The sequence below is a fragment of the Ammospiza caudacuta genome, chromosome 18, assembly GCF_027887145.1.
Source record: "Ammospiza caudacuta isolate bAmmCau1 chromosome 18, bAmmCau1.pri, whole genome shotgun sequence".
Lineage (NCBI taxonomy): Eukaryota > Metazoa > Chordata > Aves > Passeriformes > Passerellidae > Ammospiza > Ammospiza caudacuta.
Window position 1 is genome coordinate 7,661,708 of NC_080610.1, and position 25,593 is coordinate 7,687,300.

General features: G+C 44.4%; 1 protein-coding gene across 1 annotated transcript in view; it reads right to left on the bottom strand.

Moving 5' to 3' along the window:
- Positions 1 to 25,219, bottom strand: part of HIC2 (HIC ZBTB transcriptional repressor 2) — a 70,840-nt gene extending 45,621 nt beyond the window's left edge. The window contains exon 1 of the mRNA XM_058816758.1: positions 25,112 to 25,219. The gene's annotated coding sequence lies outside the window, so the exon portion shown is untranslated. The remainder of the gene's footprint in view (positions 1 to 25,111) is intronic.
- Between the last annotated feature and the right edge of the window lie 374 nt (positions 25,220 to 25,593).

Sequence of the window (25,593 nt, forward strand, 5' to 3'; positions counted from 1 at the left end):
GCAACTTTTAAATTGTTTCTGTAAACTGTTCTCCTCTCTCAATTTTTGCAATAAGTTGCCACACTCCCTTTTAAAATAGTATATATAATTTTTAAAAAATAAAATACAGATTGAAACACCATACCAACTGTTGTCACAGTCCAAAAATGTCTGGATTTTCAAACTTAAGTCCACCACTGTGTAAAAAGGCCACACACATGTAAGTGTCAATCAGGCTCAGTGGCAAAACAGAGGGACCCAGGCTGAGCCTGCAGAATGGCACAAACTTTCCTGGACAGAAAAAAGAGTGCCAGTTCTCACCCATCTGGAATAATCTCTGCATTTTTAATGCAGACTTTTGGAATTTGACCTCAAGAAGCCAGGTGCTTGATTTTTGCATCTCCTGCTTTGCTGTGTTTTGTGACAGAACAGGAGGAGAGAGAAATAAGAAAAGTGTATTAGTTTCAAGGTTACACGCTTCTTACACCCAATAGTACCATAATGACTGTTTTTTCAGGCAACTCAAGTGGCCTGTTCTGTGCCCAAAAATTCTGTAGCTGATCCTGTGCATTTTTAATAAAAACACTATTCCCCTTCTCTCAGCATCAGGATTAAAATAAAGTAACATTCAAAGTATTTGTGGGAAATGGCAAACAAATGGGTAGTAAAGCCTGGAGGTTGCTTGGCAGCAGAAAACAGCTATGGCAAGTAACTCAGTGAGGGCAACAAAACCCAGAGTTTTCCAGCCTTTGAACACTCAGCAAAAGACTGATGGGTGAGGGGAAAGGGCCAACCCCACATGCTACTGCCAGGTCTCGAGTACTATTTTGAATCAGGTAAAGTAATATCTCCTGTACCTGTTCCAAACCACACAGTAATACATGGTCTCTGTCTACAAAGTCTGCTGGCTGCCCCCTTTGGAAGTAGCATCTATCTTGGTGAAGATCTTGTATTTTCTTTTGGTCTCTGGAAAAGGATCCCAAACAAGTGGCAGGGACACAGGAGTTTGGAAGCCTTTGCATGTTTATCTTTACTGATAAGGCTGCAATCCTTGCTGCAAGCACATCAGCCTGTGTCTGCAGCAAAACCTTATTCCAGTGGATGCCTGCCTTGAAACAGGCTTCCTTGGGACTGGCAATGCCTTTAACCCCTTAATGCCCCATCTAAAGAAGCCTTAGTGTAGATTTCTTTTTGTTGCTTGACGATGCATCATGTTTTCATACAACTTAAAAAACAAGCAGGTAAGTCAGATGTGCTTTGAGACAGCAGCAGTGCAGATTATATAGATTATATACCTCCACAAATACTATCAGGGCAATTTACCCTCAGAGAGTTTAATCTCCCTAAACCTCCTCTGGTTCTGTGCAAATCAAAAGAATTGTCCATTCAAAATAAAAGGATGCAGCTATCTGAACTGTGGGTGGAACACATAAGAATTCATTAAGAGGAGTTCTTGAAATTACTTTGTCAAATTGATTGGAGACATTCAGCTAGAGCTGTTTGGATTCTTAGAGCTGGAGAATCAACTATGATTCCCAGCCAGCTGATCTTTTTCTAACAGGTTAACTAACCTTGTCCATGCAGCTTTGTTAATGAAGTCTCAGATCACTCACAAACACGCATGCCAAGGGCAAATATCCAGAAAGTCAGTAGGGATCTCCCACAGCTCACATGCCAAGAGCTTGGACAGCCTGAAAATGACAAACAAGTGGCTTTTCTCTGACAGCAGGTTTCATTTATGTGCTCCCACTTGCTCTTTCCCCATCTTCTTCCTACACCACTGAGTCAACCTTGACCAGACAGGTTTCAGTTAAACATGTGCTTTGCCAAAGGTGTTTTTAAATTATGTCTTTAAAAGTTTATTTATAGTACACACGCAGAGTGCATGATGCTTTCAGGACTTCTGGAGACTTCAGCGTGTCAGGCAGAACTTTGCCAGGTGGAAGGAACTTGAATTCATCAGCTGGGCCATGGAAAACCATCTCCTCCTCACTGTCCTTCCATGTACCCCAACTCAAAGATGGAGTGCTATAAAATAATTTTTACTCCATTATTTCTTACCTATTATTCATAACATCTATGATCAAAATACTAGAAATACCAGTTGAAAAAATGTAGAGAAATCCAAGTGATCCCCCTCTAGCTGATTTCTTACCAAAACCAGCAGCTCGTGATACAATGCAACTATGAAGAATTTCCCATTAGGGCAAGGGTTGGAAAACAAACTTTATAGAAAGTGAACTGGGTGAAACTTGCAGTGAGAGTTACGTGGTCCAGCACTCCTTGCATGTGGCAAACAGTAAGTTTCATTTAGGGGTTTGTCCTAAATGGTTGTTATTTGACCCATGTGACCAGTTTCTCCTTTACTAAGAAAAATGTAACATGACCACAAGATCATTTTGAAGCAGAAAAACAAATATTTTCAGGAGCAAGCCTCTCAGCTAAGTTCTGACCCTAAAAGACAGTTGTTCTCATGGTTTGGCTTCTGAATTATATGCAGCACAAGTCTGGATTTACTGCACCAGAGATCCCCCATCCTCTCCCTGCTCTGTACCTGGCCCGGGCAGGGAACATCCACTGGACAGGCCCTTCAGATCAAAGGGTGTGCTCATGGCTGGTTTCGGGACAAGTTTAACTTTCCCTGCTCCAAAATGGTACAAGTTGCTGAAATATTATTTCCTCAGCTGCACAGCAAATACAACCAGAGCAAGTTCCTCAGAATAATGGCTCAGAAACCACAATTTTAGGAGGTGGCACAGAGGCATTCTGAGAGGAGAAGAAAAGGATGTGGTAGACAATTTGCTAATGGCCAGAAAGTCTCTGTCTGGAACAAGCGAGCTGCATGCCACAATGCCTCGGGCCAGGGCTGAGCCCAGTGCTCCTTCCACAACAGCAGCTTTTTCTAAATAAAGATGTCTTTACACGCAGCACTTGGGAAACTTAATTCAGATTAACTAAAGTTGTGAATTTAAAGTGAATTAGCTAAACCACATTGTATCTCTGTACAGACACCCTCACTCTGTGTTAAAAGGAACTTTATTTCATTTATCTCATTCTACTAAATTAAGAGCACTTTCATTCTTAGAATGCCCATGCAGGGATTAGTGGGTTGCACAAATGATGAAGTTACATGCTATGCTGGAGCTGAATGTGGCATAGGAAGTCTCCCAACTTCCATGCTAAAAAATGCTCATTTCCCACCACTTAAAAATAAGCTAACTAAAATTATAAATTTTATTTTTCTAATTTCCTATGCCTACAAACCTAAAGCTGCATTTAGAAAAACATTCCTCTGGTTCTGCATCTGTCTTTTGTTTCAATCTATCAGACCATATGCATTGTTTAAAAATTAAAGTATCAGAAGAAAAAAGAATATTGATATTATAAAAAATCTGGAAAAGACACATAAGAAATATTCATGGCATTTCCTAAAAAGAAGCCAGACATCAGACCCAAGACACATCAGCTGCAGTCTGCCAACAGACCTGGATCTAGACCATTCCCTGGGCTACTGATTTGACTACCTAACAGAGAGGATAATTCTCAAGTTTTAAAATTGAGATTGTTGTTTGTTAGCAACTAGGTCTGTTTCCAGCTCACTAAGTGGCATGGACCTCTTACAGCTTCACCGTGGGTCTTAAAACACCACAACCCAGATAGTGGCTAGGACAGAACATTTCTTCATCAAAAGGCTCAGCAAAAATGGAGACATGACAGGAAATGGCCAATCCCTAGCTGCCATCTTGGAACAGACTCAACCTCTCTGCTTCAGTTTACCTGGGACTGCTGGGAGAGCTTGCAGCAAATCAGAACCATAGACTGTAGAAGTCCAGGTAGCACAAGGGAGACTGACCAACTGCTTGAAGTGAGAGCAGTCTGGTAACTGTGGTTACTAAATAGGCTGAACCTGAAAGATCTTCCCTACAGAATATGTGCTGCTTTCCATGACACCCCTTTTCGAGCTGGAGAGGAAGCAAAATAAGGATAAAGAATTTTTATTATAGATCTTAGGTAAACAACACTCTGACTCCAATGCAATCTTCCACAAGAAAGAAAAACAACTTCTCAAGCAAGTTCAGATTGTTAAACAGGAGACAGATGAAAGCGTTGCCTCAGAATGCAAGGAAATCCCAGGCTGGCTGGTTGGGAAAGAATTAGCAATGCATAATTTAAAAAAGCACTCTCCCCTTCCTCATCCCTGAGGTGAGCACAGGTCCTGCACATTACTGACTTCTGCATCAGCACCAGACGATGAAGCCATCACTTGAGGTCTTTCTCCTTTCTCCCCAGGCCTCTCTCCCTCATGCTTTCAGGTGCTGGAGGCTGTTTCACAGCTTGTCCTGCAAAGGTCCCTGTGTGGCAGGACAAGCTGTTTGCATGTGCAGCTTGTGATGAAAGATTTGGCCACTGGAGAACAGCAGGAAGGAGGAAGGCAGATAGCAGCGCTTGTGTGACTTGAGATCGAGGTTCAGTGTCCCCCATGGTGGCCCTGATTGAGCACCCATGGAGCCAACCATCCTGCACTCGTGTTCACAAGACAGGAGCAGGGCAGACCTTACTGAACACAGTAAATCCTGTCCCTTGGCAATACTGCCTGAACACAGTCTCCTGGCATCCTCTGCAGACACTGGTATCAGCAACATACTGTGGGAGCTCAGACCCCTTGCTACAAAAGCTGGGGACTGAGGAGCACACCAGCACAGTGCAGTGATGCAGAAGAGCTCTGGTGCTCCTTGGCACCCAGCTCCAGAGGCAGGGAGTGGCTTGAGTGCAAGTCTGTCATACATGAAGAGAATACCCAGCTACACACTCATGTAAAGGCTAGGAACTCCCTCACCTCAGGGTATAAACCAACCACCAACTTCCTCTATGCACAAGTTATACCATATTTGTTTGTTTTAGGAGTTCTTGTACCTTTCCCTCAAGCATCTGGTGTTTGCCTGTCTTACAGAAAGGATGCCAGGCTAGACAGACATATCATGGCTTCTTTCTGGTATGGCAATTACTGCATTCCAGCTTGGAAGGGGGAGAACACACTGGGGAAAGAGAGGAATGTTAGATGGCAAGTTCCAATAACACATGGCCCCATTAAACAGCCTTCCCTCCCTGTCTGGCCCTGCACAGCCATGCCAGCAGCACACCAGGAGCACACAGCAGCACAACTTGGCCCTTTGCACTCTCAAAGAGTCCTGTGTTCCACCACAGAATTTGGGAACAAAGCTGAGCAGGGCTCAGCCCTCATCCTGGAAGTCCTCACATGTGCAAGACGCAGGATGTTCCCATGCAAATAAATGTGTTACAAAACAAGGAGACAGAGCAGAATTGTGGTCTGCAGCACAAGTTAATACAAAATATAATACTTAAAAACAACAGATCTCACCAGACACCATGGTCCCTTAACATCAGGTTGGATCAGTCATTGTCCTATAGGATCTGTGCCTTTAGACCCCCAAAAAACCCACAACCAGGAAACAAAACTCATCAAAGGTTACCTACAAAACCAATTTGTACAAACTTTGAGTCAGTCAACCCACTTCCAGCAGAATATTAAATAACTGTATCAGTCTATGATCTAGGGGCTTGAGAGAGCATTTATACTTGAAATGGGCATTTGGCAAAGCCTCTTTCTTTCTGCTCTGGAGCCAGAAGGCTCCCAAGCTCCCCAAGACAACTGTAATTTGGGAAACTCAGACCTGCCTTTCTACCTAAAAAGTCTTCTCTCTTTTGACTTTGGCTCTGTGCCATCAATTCCAGGTCTCCTGGTCTGTGTGTCAGCAGAAATTGCCAGTAGATATCTGTCCAGATTAGCTGCCTGGACACCATCTCACTTGAGGGCTGCTCATGGATACCCTTCTTGAGAGCAGCTGCTGCTGCTGCATTTATCCACGGGAGCCCTCATTTCCTCAGTGCCCATCTGCTGCAGGGCAGGCAGAGCCACACACACAAGACACAAATAACTGACAGGGAAGACCTTGCCACACCAAACAATAAAGACCAGGAAATCCAAAGCCTGCAACTGCCTCATGAATTTGTGCTGGTTTTTAAAAGCAGAAGAAGAATGTGGATAAGCAAACAGAGATACGGTTGAATGACTTATCTGAGTTTAGACAAGCGGTATCTAAATAATGCTATTTTATCTTATTACTGTAACAAATACAAGAATTGATTTAATAACCTAATGTTGGTTTTGGACAGCAGAGGTCTGCCTCAATGGACCAAGACACTAATTATATTATCTTATCAAATCAGTGTATAATAATAGAACTTCTCTATGCATTGATGGAACTAGGTTTAGCTCTGCATGAGAAAATAATCCCTGAAAGACATGGAACGAAACAGTATTTAGTAGAAAATCCTTGTGCATAGTTGTTATTTTCTTTCCCTTTCAAAATATTATTATCTTCAAGGTATCACATGATGAGGATGAGAAATTTCCTTGATAATCTTTATTGCTTGTTATTTAACCTCACTCTATGTTTCTGAGAGGTAGTCAATGTAATTTTCCAAAAGATTTAAGTAAAAGGGAAAGAACTATTGGTGCATATGCAGATCAATTCATTGTAAACTGACAATAAAGCTTTTTTCATCAAGGTACAAGCAAAATGACTTGCTGACATTAACTGGCAAGTACTTTGCATTCATATGATATCTTTCATCTACAGACTTCAAAGCAGCTGACAGGAGGCAGGCAGGCCTTGTTTCGTCATCCATCCAAGAAAGAAGCTGCAGCACAGAGTGGCAAGGCTTCCCCAGAAGGTAAAACCATTAGCAGAAATCTAAATGAAGTGATTCCCAGTCCTTAAAAATGAACTACTCTGCCCCAGTACAAATTACACGTGCCCCAGAGAGCAGAGCCACCATTCACCCACACCCCTCTGAGCACTGCTCAGGATTCTTTAAGAATGTAAATTTAATTCATGAGAAACTAAACAAACACAGAACACAGGAATACTCTTCTACACACAGGGAAATGATGAGGATCTGAAGCCAATCCAGATCTGAATTTCTGTAGTGCTCCAAGGAGGAGCACTCCTTGAGTGAACCTGCAGAAGCACAGGTTTTCATTCATGAGGAGAGGAAGGGAAATCCTGATACATACTGTAGCAAGTGTTTAAATAAACCTGTTCAGATGAAGACCTCTCCAGAGAAAAACTAGGACTGTAAGAAAGGTTATGGAAGTAATTTTTAAATGCCATTTTAGAGAGAGTAAACCTTCTTTCAGCTCTTCAGCTTTTTCATAGAGCTGAAGAATGCTGACTGCCTAGAGCACTCAAATGGCCAGCAGAAACTCTTTTTAACATAAATAGGGAAGAAAAATGTCTGCACAGTGCTATTTTAAAAGAAGCATATGGATTCCTCTAAGTTTGGAAACAGCAAACAAAAAAATATGCCAAGGCAATCTCTGGAGCAAGCAGTCTTTCAGCATTGGTCAAAGAGACTGCAATAGAAATATTTTAAAACCTTCTCTCTAGTTATGGGATCTCTCATGGCCTGTGGGGGCGGACAATATTAGAGGCCACTAAATCCTGAAGTTTATTTTTCTAAAAGTTTTCACTTCAAATAAAGCTTTGTTTTAATATGTATGGGGCCAACTGTTAGAGCATTGAGGTCCTGGTTATTAGCCAGCTAGAGCTCATGAATTATGTTTAGTGAGAAGTTTATTGGCTCAGTAAACACCATTCCAGTTTCCCTCACTCCTGAATCGTGGAAGCCAAACCAAGAGATATTCTATGCCACATTACCACTAGCACCAGAGCAACCATTATCTGATTACAGACATTTTATTTTTTGTAAGGAATTTGCAATTGCATCATTTAATACATGGAAGTTTTTAAATTTACCAAGGCAACACACAAAAAGTAAGTAACTGTTTGGTCCTGTTTATCATCTTCTGGAGAATATTTGTTTCCATCTCATAGCATTCCAAATCAGGCATTACAGAAATGCAGTCCCTTTGTAAGGTAGAAGCTTGGTAAGGAATCTTTAACACTAGCAAGGTGTCCATGAAGATCTGAAGTGGAGCCAGAGCAGCCTGAGGTGGTGTTGGTGGTACCTGGCCTCACCCCATGTGGGCTGGCACCAGGAGCCTGCAGACCAAAATGCAAGGTAGGCATTTCTAGAACAAGAGGACTGATGAGTAGCTGTGCAAATCCAGAAGCAACTGCTACCTGTGTGGCTGGCTTTGTCCTAGGTTGTGACTGGTTACCTCTCACTGCCATGAGCTAAAGCCTCAAGAACAGAGAGTAAGCAATGATCAGTCAGTGTGCAGTGACTTGTTTATATGCTTGTTGTTCCAGTTCTCTGTATAGCTAAGATAGCCAGAAGACTGTACAGGGACTGTGTCAGTCCTTGAGGCAAGGAAAGTTAATTTAGTTGGAAGAGTAAGGATGAAAAAGAGAGTGCTATAATAACAGTAGCCTGTTCTGGCAGCAAAGTAAACTGTAACTGGAATTTAGGTTCTCCTCCTAGTTCTCTGCATCTGTCACACCACCTTGGCCAAATAATGCATCTGTTTGTGTCTCTGCTTCCTCTCTCCCCTTTAGCTGTACTGTCTACTATCTACTATTATCTACTATTACTATCTACTATTATCTACTATCTACTACCATCTACTATTTAGACTGGAACATTCTTCAGGGAAGAGATTGTGCTGGTACAGCCCAGTGACAGCCTTAGGGTTCTGCAGTTCCTAAGCCAAAGATAGTCCAATTTACATAACACCAACTATGAAATCATGTATTCTCATGTAAATGCTTCTTCTGATGTCCTGAATCAGTCCATATGACAACGAAGAAACTTGGCAGTACAGATCCTTAATGTCCAACCCATCCCACAAGGACATATCATCACACAAAGCACCTCTGGGGAACAGGCAGAGTTAAAATCTTTCCATCCCAGTAGTGGGGAAAGACAAGATATCCTTCTCTTTAAATTTAACCCTCTCCCTTCCAAAGAATGCCTGGAATTTGTACTATTTCCCAGCAGAGAGTAGAAGGCAAAGACTTGGCATGGGGCAAGACAGATAAGAGCAGTTGCCTTCTCTAGGTTTTGTTAACTCTGCATAATTGCTTAGGGCATGTGATGGTTAGGGGGAGACACATCTGCCAGAGACAGACTACAAATCACTAGGACGATTCCAAGCAAACAAAATCTAGTTTACAATGTGGTTGTGGTATATAAAACACCTCGGTAAAACTACAGTATAATTCAACTGCTGCAGTTTCATTTACAAAGCAAGGATGCAGTTTTCTCCCTCAAAGACTGGCATTTAGGATCACTCTGACATTGAATAAAGTCTTGGCAGTCCTCTGGGGAACAGGGTGAAGGTAGATTGTTGTTAGAAGTTTCTCTAAGCAAGCCATATTTAAATACCATGCTTTGCAAAAGGGCCCATATTGCCTTGCCTGTGAATTCAGCTTCCTTTACCAGTTTAAAATCTGGGTCAAAGCAATTTGCTTACATTTGGAGTCCTTTCCCAAAATTAATGGTGCGTGGTATTTGGAGCTGCAGATACAAGGATACTCTGCTATTATCTGCTCTGCATCATGCATCCACCATCTACAGTTTTCCTGCTAATCTTTGTTCACATGGACAGCCCACTCCTGCAGCAGTTGCACACTCAGCATCCTAATGATATTATTCTTGGCCATCCTGTTAAACTCACAGTGTAAGGTAGATGCACAGGAGTGAGCCCTGCTGGATTCTCAGCAGCTTTTAGATGGCTCCAGATTACAGCTGGCCATGGGTGGAAGTTTTCATAAGCAGTGATGAAGTTCAGAGTTTTTCAATTCAAATAGGATGTTGACTACTACTGTCTCTTATCCCTTTCACTTCTGTGGTGATAATTAGGTCACCCAAATGTACTGGGCTCACATCAGAGCACTTGGAAGATCCAGTTAGTGCTCCATACAGCTGTCAGATTGCTTAGCTAAATTTCACACAGGGATCACACACAACAACGGTGACAGTTAATGTTTGTTTCTTTGCCATTCAAGGAGGTACTTTTGGATTACTAATTTCTTTTATGACTTGGCTGCTGGCTAGTTCAGAGATTATTTTGTTGTATCCTGACAGGCAGTTGTTAGCCGGACCCTAAACCCTCAGCACACACATTTAAAGTCTCTCTGATCTGGAAATCTGGGTGGCATATCTGCTCAGGAGTCCCACACACAGTAAGGATCCTGCCCATGTTTATTTCAGTGTTCTTGAAAGAGGAAAGACAGAAAGGAAGGGAATAAAAAAGAATCCCAAAACCACAACACAAATTTGCCACTGAAGCTTACTGACAGAACTGACCTGCAAAGTACAAACAGTAACAGAGAATTATGATATTCCCACTTTCTCATAGTACTACTCTGGGTATAACATATAATGTTTCCTTAATACAAACCACTTTGGAGTAACAATCAATGAAATACATTAAAATACAATAAAAATACTGGGTTTAGGATAAAAATGTGGTTCCAACCTATGGGCTTGTAAAGGAAAAGTCAGCAGAGGCTTACTTCTCTTGTAGGTAAATTTTGAAGTTTCATCCCCTTATTCACAAGCCAGGCGGAATAAAAATATCCACCTACACTAAACCAAAGGGAGCCACTCGTAACCCAGACACAACCACAACAGACATTCTCGACAGTCCTTGGCTTAATAGAACACTGCTTTGTGGTTATACCCACCACTAGGATTTCATCTTGCAAGTGCTAGCATGTTTAATTTATCCCAGGTCATACATCAAACATAATATTAAAATTTAAGATGGCATTTGAGATTCAGACTTTCTTCTGCAGTTTGAGTAGAGAGAACACAGTTGGGACTGTGGGTGCACAAGCATATTAATACATAAACACAAACCTGCAGCCATCACTCAAGAAAAACAATTGGTCTTTAAGAGGGGAAAAAAGTTGTAAAAAGAATCAATTCCATTAAATAGCTCTATAAATCAATTCCACCAAAAATCAATGGGAAACTACATCCACCATGTGCCAAGTAACTCCCACACATCAGGTGCAACTGTCCGTGACAGCGGCCACGCAGCAGCTCTGCCTGCCGGGAATCAGGCAGCCAAGGGCTGGAGCAAGAACCCCAGCATTGCCCATGCTGCCTTCCTGAGAGCCCTGGCACTGCCCAGGCTGCTCTTCTGTGAGCCCTGGCATTGCCCAGGCTGCTCTTGTCCAAGCCCTGGCACTGCCCAGGCTGCTGTTGTGCGAGCCCTGGCACTGCCCAGGCTGCTCTTGTGCGAGCCCTGGCACTGCCCAGGCTGCCCTCCCGCTCCTGCCATGGTGCCTTAGCCCTGCTGGCTCAGGGGGAGCTGCAGCCGAGGTCTCTGGGACAGCAGCTGCTCCCTGCCAAGGCCCATCTGCTCCTGGAGCCCATGCTGGGACCAGCCCACACTCACAGAGCCATGGAACCCCCACCTCCAGACACCGTGGTGGCAGTCCCACCTAAAAATCAGTGGAGGAAAGCTCAGGTTTCTTGTTAGAGCCAGGCATTTTACATGCCCAGGTGTGAAATGAAGCCTGACTTCAGGATTTTCCAGCAGGTTTTGTGGCACATCAAGCATCCCCAAAAGCTGACTTAGGCACAGGGACAGGGAAGGTGGGAGGGGAACATTAAGGATGTGGGGCCCAGCAGCATGCAGTCAGTCACATAGTGCTTAAACAAATTACTTGGTTAAGCAGGAGTTCAGGCGTTCCACACTGTGTCACTCTTGCTAGTTCAGTGACTCCCACAGTGACTGTGCCAGGCCACTGTGCCCTCTCACTTTCAAAGTGCAGCTCAGTTGCATTTTCACATTTATAGGTGGTGGGTGCCCCTTCAATGACTGGAGAAACCCTTGGGGCTTTCATTTTGTGCTGGCAGCTCTCAAATGACTTTAGAAACAAAACCCCTGGGGCTTTTGTTCTGTGTGGCAGAGCACAGAGGGCATGGAAGATTCTGGCTTTGTTAAAACCTGCAGAAAAATTCATGTCCTGTGTCTTCCCCTTCATGTCCTTCACATGTGCTGTCATGTCTCTGGGGCATTAGAGACACACTGTTCAAGAAATTCAGACCTAGCATTTTTGCAAGAGAAAAACTTGATGAGTTGGCCTCTGCTATTAAGCACTAAGTACCAAACCCCATTTTTTCCTGTTGTAACTGAATGTCAAGTGTACCTTGACAGCTACTGCACACAGAAACACTCATGTCTGGTATTATGCATGGATATTTTAAACAGAGAAAGAATGCACATATGTGTATAACAAATAATGAACAATTTAATGAGATGGCTCAGGACTGTCCCTGGCAGGGAAAGAAACTACTGCATCTCTCCAAGGCTCTGTGACCCAGCTGCAGGGATATGATCTCTAAATTGCATTTTTGATCTTGGGCCTGATCTTAGCAATCAGCACCCTCAGCTTACTGATTTCAGTGGGATTTGAGAGGATATGATATCAAACCTTCCATCAGTCACAAGTTTTCCCTAGATGTAAGGACATGCAGTTCTAGAAAGCAAGACTTTGACATAGGCTGGAGGTTTGATGTCAAGAGTAAGTGGGAATTGTACAATCAGGGGCTTCAATCTAACCACTGGTATTTGGCAAGACAAGGCAGCAATACATTGAAGTCTGTCTCTTTTGAATTATTCTTTAAAACTCTGTCATATGACTCTTCTGCTCCAGAAGAATTAATCAAATATTTAAAAATATACTAAGGGAAGCTGAAGGCCATTGTCAAGAGAACAGCCAGATTTTCCTGCAATTAACAGTGGAAGTTCCTCATTTTCCCTGTTCCTAAATGCCTCTGCAGTGATACTTCATTTACTGGGATTTCAGTTTCATACAAGTCAGAAAAAAAATATTTGTGGCAAGTGACCTTGAAGTATTATAATAAGGAAGAGCATTTGCAGGGAGTTTTGAAAGACAGATCCTGTTCTAAAGAGAGTCTCCATGCACAAACAGATGCCACAACAACACATGCATGGATGTAACTTGCAACTATTTGGTGGCTCTCTGAAGTTCTGCAGTAGCTTACAGTGAAGAAATTACTGTTGTATTTGTGAAGGACAGCCCAAAGCAAGGTGTAAAATTTGTGTGGAAGGAGACAGAGAAAACAGACAGGAATAAACACAGCCCAGGGAACAAGGAGATTACAGTGATACAACAAATATGTAGGAATGGTTGGAAAAAGCAAGTATGTGCACAACTGGGGAAGAAGAAAAGAATCCCACAGGTTGGATAACCAAAGCATAAATTTCAATAAGCAGACACTATTGACTAGGAGTTGAAGTCAGCACAGGGATCTGAAGTGTCAACTTATATTTAAAGACTACCATAGTTAAAATCATAAGCCAAATTGCACAATAGGCAAATGAGATGAATTGAAAGATTAAGCTATGGAAATTGACTCAAAGAGAGGATTGTAAGGGTCTTTTATTTTTAAATCCTGCTCCTGAATTCTTTTTTACTCAGAGAAAAAATCTTAAATCCCATTTCCTGCCAGTATAGGGCTAAAATGTTAACACCATATTTCATAACAGTTAACGTGAAACAGGATTACTGTGCTGACTTGTTCTTGAAGAGCAAATACACTCTGCAAACTAGATTGGGAAGGAGGTAGATTTCTTTCTGACAAATCCGCTGACAAGAAGCTGACAAGAAAACATATTTTTCTCTGTGACTTCTGGGGATGAACAGAATTTTAAAGTCTGTTGTCTTCAGTAGCATTAATGTACTCTTCAGTTGGACTTTTTTTTGTTCAGTTACTCACTGTAGAGACTGACTTACTATGAATAACCATGCTTTTCTTTCCTACTCAGATGAAGTGCTTACACTCTTTTCAATGAAAGCAAAAGAAATGCCTTGTTAACCTTAAGTTTAAAATAAGCTAGAAAGATCTTACAAAGAAATCCAATGACCCATCAGAAGGAATAACTTCTTAATAGCAACCAGGCAACTGCCTCCTAAGAAAAATAAAGATTCAAACCTCTAGCCAAGCAGACTTGCCAGCCAGAGCCTTCCCTGACACCGCAGTGTGTCTGGGACTTCCCTGTGTCAGAGCCTTTTACACGGAGAGCACTTAGGCAGCGAGTGTGTGACACATCCAGCGAGGCTCAGAATGTCTTGCCTGTTTTCTCTTGAGCCTCTGAACTGTGACCTCAAAGCAAATGAATCTGAGAAGAAAATACATTAATCAGGCATTCACTGAGCCAAGCTCTGGGTTTTTAAAGCAGGGATCTGAATCAGCTATATCGCCTCCCACTTCTTTCCTGATACAATTAGTCAGCATCTGCCCGGCAGCCAACCCGCTGCCTCTCAGAGGGGGGGACAGGCAGCTGCAACTCCCTTGCCCACTGCTACTTCCAAGCAGGCTGCAAAAGCACAGAGAACAGCTTCTGAATTCTGGCTGGGGAAGGTTAGCATCCCTTCCCTGTGCTCAGGGGAATGAGAGGAGCTGAGAACAGCCATCACTTCCAGCCTCTTTGCTTCCCTGCTCCAGCCCAAGTGCAGGTTCAGACGTGTCCCAGCCACATCTCTCCCACATTGGGCCAAGGCCATGCCAGCTCCACACACCTGTTGGAGGCTTCCCCACATTTTAAGGGAATCCCCAGAAGGGGATTTGCAGGTGCTGCACTCCCTTCAAAGAGTGCAGGCAACAAATCATCCTGGGAAATTGGACCCAAAGCATTCAATGTGGCCCTCTGACCTTTTCCAAAATGTTCTCAGCCCACCAGGCTGGCAGGATTGAACTTTACAGCTAAGGGTTTTGAAAGAAGCATGTGCTTTTAAAATCCAGTTGAATTTTTGCTAGGAGAACTTTACAAAGGCATCATTAGTGTACCCACAGGAGTTTTGCAATTTTAGGTTACAGGTGATTACAGCAAATAAACAGGCATGCAAGTCAGGGTCAGAAGCGGGCTTCTACTTAGAGCTGCCTCACCAGGCAGCTGGAAAATATATAAACCCTCCAAGCAATTCTGTTTTACCCAACAGCTTTAAGGCCCAAGCCCCACTCCTAGGGCTGGGTTGTGCAAGCTCTTACTCCAGCAGTCACACCAAGTTCAAGCAAAGTGCCTGAGTAAGCATTTGCAGAATCTGACCCCCCCAGCCAGTTATCTAGACAGCACCTACCTGGGCCTTACACTGCAAGCTCTTTAGCTGGGGACATGGTCTGGAAGTATATTGTCAGCTGCAATGGGCTTTATCTCCATTTATAGCATTGAATTTAATTTTTGGTGCCAAGTGCAGCGTTAGCCTCACAATGACATCTATTAAAGACATTTTGCCCTGAAGACTGATCTGACCAACAACCAGTTTGCACTGTTTGTATTTTTATTTTATTACAAAACCACCATGTTCATTTTATCTTTCCACTTCTCTAATTTCAAGCTTTTTCTTAAAATACAGTACAACAGGCACTGAATTACAGAAATCCCACACTCTGGCATTACATGGATTTCACTTGAGATGCTGCCATCCTTCCTTCCCTGAAGTTAAAATTAAAGCAACAGACTTGACTGGTTAGTCTCCAGTAGTGTGTAAGTTTAGCAGAGGCAGACTTGTTTCCTCTGTGCCATCAGGAGCATTCCTGATGGCCACCCAGCCCCTTTCCCCCTGCCAAGACACAGAGGAGGCCTGGCACAGCATGGAGCAGTTCTTATGGGGAAAAAATAATTGCAAGTTCCCCTGAAATGCTGCATCCTGCATGCCTCAAAGGACAGCTGCTACCTTCTCACTTACAAAAATGTGACCCCAGCCAGTCAATCTACAGCACTAATGCTGTCAGATACCCTCCCACTCACCACTTCTGATGGTCAAAGCCATTGAAATGCAGTGACTTCCCCTGTGCCTCAAAAGGGGATGTGCTTTGCTTTTGCTCCAGGAAGTTTTAGGGAGGGTGCTTTGGGTTTTGCAGTTTTTGGTGAGGGTACAACCCAAGCTGTTTTAGGTAAACACAGAGGTAGCAGGAGTCCATGTGTAACCACAGAGGAAGCGAGCACAAATAGGCAAATGTTCTCAATAATGGCAGTGCAGATGCACCTGGAAACTTGCTTGAACTCACTTGGACTCCTTTCCCCCTTTCTTGTCCAACCAGTTAAAGGATAGGGAACATCCCAAGCCTCTGGCATATGGTATTAGATGCTCTGGGCATTAGGTAGAAAACTGATAAGTCTTTTGAAATGGAACAGTTGGTGTCATGTAGCAGAGGACCCACTTCATATGAACTCTCAAAATTTAGAAAGGAGAAGGCAGTTTTATTTATTACAAGTGAAACAGAGAAACTGAGGTGCTTAATCAGTCCTTTGCCTCTAATGGGAGTGTAAGGGTTTGCTGGGCTGTGGCCATGGCTTCTGTTCCTTTATATGGCTTCTGCAGCTTTCAGAAAGCCATATAAACATCTCAGAAAAGGTTACATGAACATACCAGAGACACAACTGTAAGTCACAGATTAGTAATTATGAAAGCATTGTGAGATCTTTGAGTTGAAAGGATGTCCTTTCTGGATAGGCAGATATTTTAATTCCATACTCCAATGATCAGTGTTTCAGCAGGACCCTTAAAATATATTTGCCTTCCATGACTGTCCTCTATGGTTAGTTACACCTCCATGCATGATTTCAAGTACTACAGCTCCATCAGAAGTACTAGTTTTTTCTGCATTTGGTTCCACTTGCAAGACTCTGAATTATTAGTATGGCATTCAACTTGAAATGCTCTTGCACAACTAACAGGGTGAAATATTAGAAAATAGAAGTTATTATTGTTATTTTCTGTTGATTAAACGCTAGTGGAAATTCAACCCATCTTCAAAATACCATGGCTTTACACAGGCAGAGGTGAAGAGGTACAGACACATATTTTTTTTCCAGATTCAAACAACCCATCAGTGGCAAACAAATTCTCGTACTCAGGTCTGTTTTAGCCACCAAAACAGAGATTGTCAGAATGATGCTGATGGTCCTCTCTCTGCACTCAGGTTACTTTTTCCCTCACTCAGGAGCTGAGGAATATCAATACAACAGTTAAACCCATCACCTTATAAGAAGCAACCAGGAACTGGGAGACCCAGCCTGACTGGAATAAACCAGCTGACTACAGCTGCTAAAAAGAGGTCCACACTTGGGCAAATACTCAAGACATTCCTTCTCCAAGGCACCACCCATAATAACAGGCCAACAGTCTCAAACACCTCTGCATTTGGATGGATTTGCAGAACCGCATACATTAAACTGCTTTTCTTGGAGTTCATTTCAGAATGCAGCCAGCTTGTAAACAGCAGAGTCAGTTTTGCTGCCAACACAATTTCTACCTAGAGCAAACGGAAGTGCTTTTCCAAGAATTTCCAAGACTGTTGCGTCACGTCGTGTGCTGGCATTGCACCATGCAGCGCGGAGGGAAGACACAAAAATACAAGCTGCTGCTTGGTGCATCCTGAAGGGAATTATTTAGAGGCATTTACTTATTTTCAGGAAGAGACTGACAGTGCAGAACAGACCTTCCAAAAACTCCCAGTGCTCCCTGCAGGGGAATATAGTCTCATTAATACTTTCAGTGCTGTAGCAAAAAGAGAGTTATTTTTATAGCTGGCATGTTTCAATTTTCATTGCAATTTTGAAAGCCTTGTTTGATAAGGTACAGTGGAGACTAAGAAATGTAGCATTTCTGAATGACTAGAGAGAGTTCTTCTTTAGCCTCCCTCCCCGGTCTTGGGTTTTGCAAAATCCTAAAGCATCAGTCCTTTGGCAACTTTACATTTTGAAGCTTTATTAGAATTATGTGTTTGATGACAGCATTTAAAGAGTGTTGCTAGGGTCAGGGACCCATTATGCAAACTTTTAAATATGATGAGCATTTATAAGATAAATACACAAAACAAACCAAGGACATCATATTCTTCATATTTAAAGATGAAGAAAACTGAACTTGCTTAACTTCCTTCATGACCATAGCATGGTAAGTTTAAATCAGGGACGGAAGCAGAGTTCCTTGGAAGACAAGCTCAGCCAGAAGAATTAAATGTGGGCAAATATTCAATCACTGCATCAATTAATAAAAGGAAACGCATATAACGAAGCTTTCTGGGTAAAACTTTTCAAGTCATACTTTACATTAGTTTTAAAAAACACTCAGCCAAACATCACTCTGCTGACATCTGAAGAATTTCAAGAGAACTGTCACTTTCATGCCAAAATTCCCTTTATTGAGCATTCTGGTAGTATGGTTCTGGCTATGTACACTTCATAGCTGTGCACACAGATTTATGATTTTTAGTGGATTCCTTGCAATCTACAACTTTGGTAGATATATTCCCTGCCTAGAAGGACATCCATGTTTTTCTTTGAAGACTGGGCATAATCATGTCATTAATATCACATTATCAAAGAACATTTGAGCTGCCTAGAAAAGAACAAAGAGCTTTTTCCAAGGACTTGAGGAGTTTGATCCACATGAGGACTGTTCTGGATACTTTATATGGGTAAACAGAAACTAGGAATAACAAAGCACCTTACCCATGACGGATAGGGGAAACAACATTACATAAAACCAGCACAAGTTTGTCTCACTATACACTGACAAACCTTCTTTTAAACAGGTCTTGTTTCCAAAAAGCATTCTTCAATTATATGTCTTTCCTGGTGAAGTTTTGAGGACAATTTGTCCCTCCACAGAAAAAGCCACTACTTTACTATTCTGGGCAGTTAACTAACCCTATGCACCAGGAGCCTCTTGCAAAGGGACAGAGAGGCTGTTTTTTCAGTTTAGTTCAATAACCACTTCTTTCAGACTGCAAAAAGCAACTGAGATTTGAGGAGGGGCAGAAGGGCAGGAAAGCTGACTTCCCTTCAAATGAAAACTAGGTGTTAGAAACTACTATCTGCTAGTTCCAGACTCAGAAAAGAGCAACAAAAGTAGAAAATAATCTGTTCACTTTTGCTCAAAGAACACTTCCTTTGCTTTGCATTTAAATTGGAGCTGAATAAAAATCACAGAGTAAGTCATAAAGGAAGCGACTTCAGGAGGTCATCAGAAAGCATTTTGATCAGAAAGTATTTTACAAATATTTTTATTTAACACTTCAAAATCTTCAGGTTTAACATTTCATTGAATTTAATGCTATATAAGAAGTTTCTTGAGTCACTTCTCAGAAACAATAACATAGAAAATTAATTTTGTTTCTGATTTGCATGTTGAATCATAGCCTGAATGTGTTAACCCTGTCCTTCTGCTTAACATGAAATTTACTTTAAAGTTATCTTAGTTGCACATCAACATGTTTTAATAGGTACAGAGCAGCAAGATCCAGTCTTTCTGCTGGAGAGTAACTACCACATAGACAAACAAGCAAGCTTTAAAATAAGGTTTCTTGTTGGCCGAATTCAATTCTCAGGTAAAACTGGCAATGCAAATTACTCTATTCTGTTCTTTATCAAACAAGAGAAAAGATTTCCAAACTGTCAAACTTGCTGGTGGCATCTTGACAGCAGATGGAAATGCAGTAAGTGCATGGCAGTGTCTACTGCCACTACATGGCAGTGTCTTTATGTGACTCCAAGAAAACTGAATCCCCTCACTGAATGGCTCTTTTTCCAACAGGAAATGAGCACACATTTAGGGGAAGGAATCTGCTGTGCACCCCTGTCATCTTAAACGGGTCCAGGGATGAATGGGACCAGCCCAGCATGAAGAGCAGTCAGGTTTTTACCATGAGGCCTCTCCCCAGTCACTCCATCGTGTATCTCTTTTCACACCCATGGCAAAGGACTGATTTGAAGGCAATTTTATCTTGCACAGTGTTTGGTTCAGTGGGGGAGGGGAGTGGATAGGGCAAACTGATGTATTATGGAAAGCCATCCCCTCTTCCTTTACCCAGGGGACTGAAGGGCAGCGAATGCCTCAGGCCAGCACACTGACATGAAATGTTTCCTACCTCCCATCCAGAACCTGGGTGAGGACAACACTGACACATTTTCCCATCCAGTATCTAAAGCTGGAACAACAAGAGGGGCTGTTCCTAACTCCTGCATAGATCCCTCAGAACACCTAGCAATAGAATCAAGAAGTTTGCCCTGTTTTCAGGGATGCTTTCTTTGTGAGGCATCCCTGGTGACTGTTTTGAGCAGGAAACCAATCCCTGCACTTCTTTAAACTTTTCTTAGTGCCAGTTGAAGACTCAGACCCTTCTTCTCCCAGCTTAGCAATCAGTGCATGTCTTCTGACAGTTTCTGCAGGACAGCTCAGTTTGTCTTTTCTCCATTAGAGAGAGTAAGTAAAGGAAGCTTCTACAATTGGTCCATTTCCAAATGCCTGCTTGAGGTTTTTAGTTGAAAAGATCACTCTTTAGCCCCTTCAAATCCGCAGGTTGCACATCCGAAAATGTGATATAATACATATGTAATCCTGGATAAACTCCATTCCCCACCCCTTTCCATTAAGTAAAGTCAGTAACTAGAATCCCTGTTTAGGATTTGTGATTACAAGGATCACAGTCTGCCCTACCCTGGTCAAACAATACGGGCTCTAGGAAAGCATGAGAGCCATCATTTCAATAAAGCAAAACCCTGTTGCTTCCACTCCAGAACAGCTGACTTAAAGTGCATGCTAGGCTGTGCTTATTAACAAAATGAGAAATCTGATACATAGAAAGAAAACACTATGTGAGGATTAATCCTGGATTGCAGTTTGTGGCCAGCACTGGGCCATCATCCAAACACAGATGAAAAAGAACAGAATTTCTCCCACCTGTCACTCTACAGCAGGTACAGCTACTGCTGTGTTGTAGCCTCATCCTTTACAGCTATTGTAACAACTCATTTTGTATCAGCTTAAAATTCAGGATTGACCTCACTGTTTCATTTCTTCCTTGTTTTGTGGGAGCCAGCACTGGAGGGTGAATTTTCTTTCCAGGAATTACAAACAAGCGTGACTAACTTACAAGTTTGGACAGCTAGCACAATACACGTATGCTTCAAGGAAAGAAACCTAGCTTAAACCCAGCTGGAACCTGGAGATTAACTGAACAAGAAAATACAACTCTCAGGAACATCTTTTTAACATTGTCCTGCTGCTTTTGAGAGAAGTAAGCACTGTCACTGCTGATTGCAAGAGACCTGAACAAACCAATGCGGTTTCTTTGCCAATGAGCTCCTGCACAGCAGAGTGAAATCCCTATTGCAATGCATTGTCCTTGCTCCTGATAGTACAGCAAGGCAAAAACCAATGTAAGAAGGCCTAATGGCTCAGTCGCTGGTGTTCAATAACACCAAACCAAAGAAGTCATCTTTATTTTTTTTTTAAATATATTCTCCTGCTTATGGTTGGGTTGACACTCTGTTGTTGCAATGCCACAGCTGAGCCCTGTTAATTTTTCTCCAAGCCCAGCAGGGAAGGCATGTCTGCTGATGCTGAAATGGGCCTTCCCATTGAGCCTCGCCTGTCACAATGCAGCCAATATAATGGCTATGGCACAAATGTGATTCTGCTTTCTTCCACTCCAACACCACATTTGCTGCAGCACTGAAATGTCACTTTGTGGCAATGTTCTTCCCTGGCTGTTGGCAGAAGCTGCAGTGTGGTTCATGCACTTTATCAGTCAGATTTGGTTAGGGTATGGGAATCCTGGTTTTCTGTAGAGAAAACATGGCAACCTCTTCCTACCAATAGCTCTGGCTGTCGAGCTGTGATATGTTCATCAGACTGGATGACAGGGTTAAATGCTGCAGTCAGCACAAACACTTCTGATAGGAAGGCAAACGCACCTCGGTTTTCAAACATCATCCCATTTCCCTACATCTATCATCAAAAAAGGCAGCAGGGGCTCAAAGAATAACCACATACTATTTTCTGCAAGGTCAGAGAAATGCACAACATACACTTTATGTTTGGCAGCTCTTAATTACTATGGGCTGTAAAGATGCTAGAAAACGACAACTCTCATTGCAAGATCTGCTGTTCACAACTTCAAACTTCATGCTGTGATCACCAATTTTGGGCTGTGGTGGCTGTTTTAGAGAGTTTAAATCCATTACACAGCCAAACTGCTTAGCATTATGTTGTTTTCTAGTTATTTTAAACAACTAATCAAAATAAATTGAACATGTACCCTTCTGGAAAAAGGCCTCTCACCTTCTCTTTCTCTCCTCTCTCCCCCCACCCCTTGTCACACATTGGCTTCTGCCAAACAATTCAGCACTGACACTACAGCACATCACGTGATACCAAGTGCTTCAAGCATCTTGCAATACTTATTACTATCTACACATCCATAAGTCATTCCACCCAGAAATGTGAATACTAACATGAGCTATTTCCTTATGCATTAAAGATTTAGAGCTCTCCCAGATCCTTGGAAGAAGCTTGTCCCCTGAAATACTGAAAAATCATCCCTTTTATGTGTGTGTCTCATCTGCATTTCACGTAGATTAGGAAGCATGACAGAAGGAAAACCTGCCATATCCTCATACTCTCCCATTCCTCCTGCTTACGCTCCTGCAGCCACACAAGTCTGTCGTGATTAAGCAATGGATTTTAGATGTCAAAGAACAAGGCACTTACACAGGGTGTCCTTACCCATGTTAGAATGGAAAGTAACAAATGTAAGAGGTTGCTTATTCTTAATGCTGATCTCCTCCAGAGCTAAAATGATATGTCAGTAGCAGGTGTCAAGTTTGAAGACCCCCCCTCCCCTCGTCTCTTTTTTTTTTTTTTTTTTAATAAATATAACAAAGGGCACACAGATTTGACCTAATGGGTCAACCATCAAAAGTTAAACTGATTTAAATAATTAGACCTAGAATGTCAGGCACCACTGCAAATAATTGCTCCTAATGCTTTTAGGATTAGATTGCTAATGAAAAGGCACAAAAAGGAGGCCATTTGCAGTTGTGGAAATAAGTCAATTTTCTTTCCATATGTCATTTTCCTCATGTAGATTTGCTGTGAAATCTTAAGGAGTCATTTACAGCTTTCTCTCCAGAGCCGCTGTAGGATATACAATAGTTCTGAGTAATAAAAAATAGCAATAAGTCATCTTGAAATATTAGTTGTTTATACACTGTATTTATCAAGCATAGCAAACATCTGCTCATAGTTCTGACATTTTCCAATGAAAGTGACTATTACATATTGTTTTCCCCTTAATTTCTGGAAAAACATGGGAGCCATTCAAATATAAACAGCATTCCGCAACAAATTTAAACCAGTTTTGGTCAAAGGACAGTTCATTAGCAGAATGTAATTCTGATGCTCCTAACTGGTTCCTGGCTGCTCTCTCAGATTTATTCTAACAACTGAGTATACCCTGAGTGATTTTGGTAGCCGTCTGCTAAAACACTGGGTTCCATATGTAATTCACTAATTCTGTGTAAAGGTGTGTATACCCCCGCCCCACTCGCAGATTCTAACCCCAAGTTACCCGTCTTTGGAAGCGCCCAGGCCACCCGAGTTCTCAAAGGTTGCGGATTTCGCAGTAGAAAGATTCGAGCGCCCAGACCCCGTGTGCACATCCGCGTTCCCCGGGCGGCGGCGGGGCCGGGCACGGTGTCCGGAGCCCCCGGGAGGAGCGCGGCTGGCGGCCCCGATAACGGGGGGCGCGCCGAGAGCCGCCCGCCGCCGCCGTGCCCACTTCCACCTGGGACTCGGCCAAGCAGAAGTCAATAATTGACTTCCCCGCCGGCTCTCGCCCCGTACCAAAGGGGCCGGGCGCGGGCTGGGCGCTGCGGGCACCGCGGGGCTCCCGGGCCGCGCACCGCGCTGGGGGCCGGCACGCCGCCTCCCCCGCCCCCACTCCCCCCGCCGGCTTCGCTTTGCTTTTAAATGCAACCAGAAAAACACAAAAAGCCCGGCTCCCCCCGCCGCCGAGCTGGCACCGGCACCGGCGCGCCGGGAGATGCAGAGCCCGGTCCGGCTCCGCGGCGCCGTGCTCCCGGGACCGGGCAGCCGCGGGCAGCAACCAGCCCTCTCGCTTCCCTCAACTGCGATGTCGAGCGCCTCGGCAATAATTCTGCCAGCCTGGACGTACAATTTCTTTTTTTTTTTTTTTCAAACCGAGTGGACAGCTCTACGCTGGCTAGCGCGGCCGGGGGACGTGCATTTCCTGCGGGGCACAAAGCCGGCGGGCAGGGTCCGGGGAGCCCCTGGCCGCGGGAGGGTGCGCGATCCTGCTCCGTCCATTGCGTCCGAGATGGGGCCGTAACAAAAGCCAGAGACCCGCAGCGACGGGCAGAGCGAGCGGGGCCGGCGGGTCCTTCCCTCCGCGATCCCGAGCGGCCGAGGGGGGCGGCGGGGAAGGGGGGAGCCAGGGCAAAAGTTCACCGCGGTCCCGGTAGGGCAGGGGGTGCTCGGTGGGGCTGGGGCCGGCGCTGGGGTTGGGGGATGCCGGCCTGGCTCGTCGCCTCGCAGCCCGGCGGATGGACCGCGGGGGGCGGGAAGGAGGCGATGCAAGTCCCGGGAGCCCCTTTCCTGCCCTCTCCTCCACAATGCGGCCAGATCCCCGGCACAAACACGCCCCCCGGCACCCCGGGGCTCCGCTCCCTCCTTTCGGTGAAAAAATAAAATCAAATAAAATAAAATACGGCTCACTTGAAGGGACGGGTGGGGATAGGGAGCAGGCGGCTGCTCCGGGGCCGGTCAGCCCCACGCCAGCCGGCCCTGGCGGGCAGCAGCTGCGGCCCCCCGGCCCGACCCCACTGCCGCCGGGGAAGGGGCAGCGCACACCCGTGCGCACACACACAAATGGCACGGGAGGAGGGGAAAGTTTCCAGCCGCTTCAACCAAATAACCAACATTTGCAAGCTCCAGACAGGCACGGTGGCCGGCACACCGATGCACGCCCCGGCCCCCGAAGCAACGGGGCAGCGCGCCCGGAGAGCGAGGGGAGGGGGCCCGGGGCACGGAGAGAGGGGGGCAAGAGCAGAGAAACCATCTCGGGTTTTTCAATGGAAGTACCGCCGGTGCCGGGCACGGTTGATGTAGGGCAGGGAACAAGGGGACACCCCCGCCACCCCGGCGACTCTCCCGAGCGGACCCGTGCAGATGGGCAGATCACCGGGGCTGCAAATAAAGAGCGGGGGAGCGGGGCTGGGCTGCACCGCGGAGCCCGGCAGCGCCCGACCGCCCCGCGGGACCCGCGCCCCCGCCCGCGCCCCGCGCCGCGTTACCTTCTTATTGCATCTGGAGCAGCAGCTTTTCTTCCCTTTCCCCTCTCCTCCTCTCCCTCTCCTGTCCTCTCGGTTTATACCAGCCTGTTCCTCATCTCACAGCCTTCCTCCCAGCGCCATCTTGCAAGCTTGTGACGTTGGGAGCCGCTCACCCCTGACCCACATTTGAATAGAAGCCAAAATGAAAAAAAGAAGAGAGAGCGAGGGAGAGAGGAGAGAAAGAGGGGAAAGAAGAAGAAGAAGAAAGAGCGGAACAAGGAGAGGCAGGGGAAGCAGCAGCTAAGCAAGTGCTGTGCCAGTGTGGAACAGCATCGGCTCTGCTCCCTTGCCAGCTAGTTTAGTAATAAGCAATTTCCTGCTTTTGCAATAAATGTTGCCGCGGCGGGGCTGGGACAGGGACGGGGATCTGAGCAATTCCCACCGAGGGACCAGGGCTTCCCCCACCCGAGCCGCCCCCCTTTCCCTGCCACCCACACCCCGAA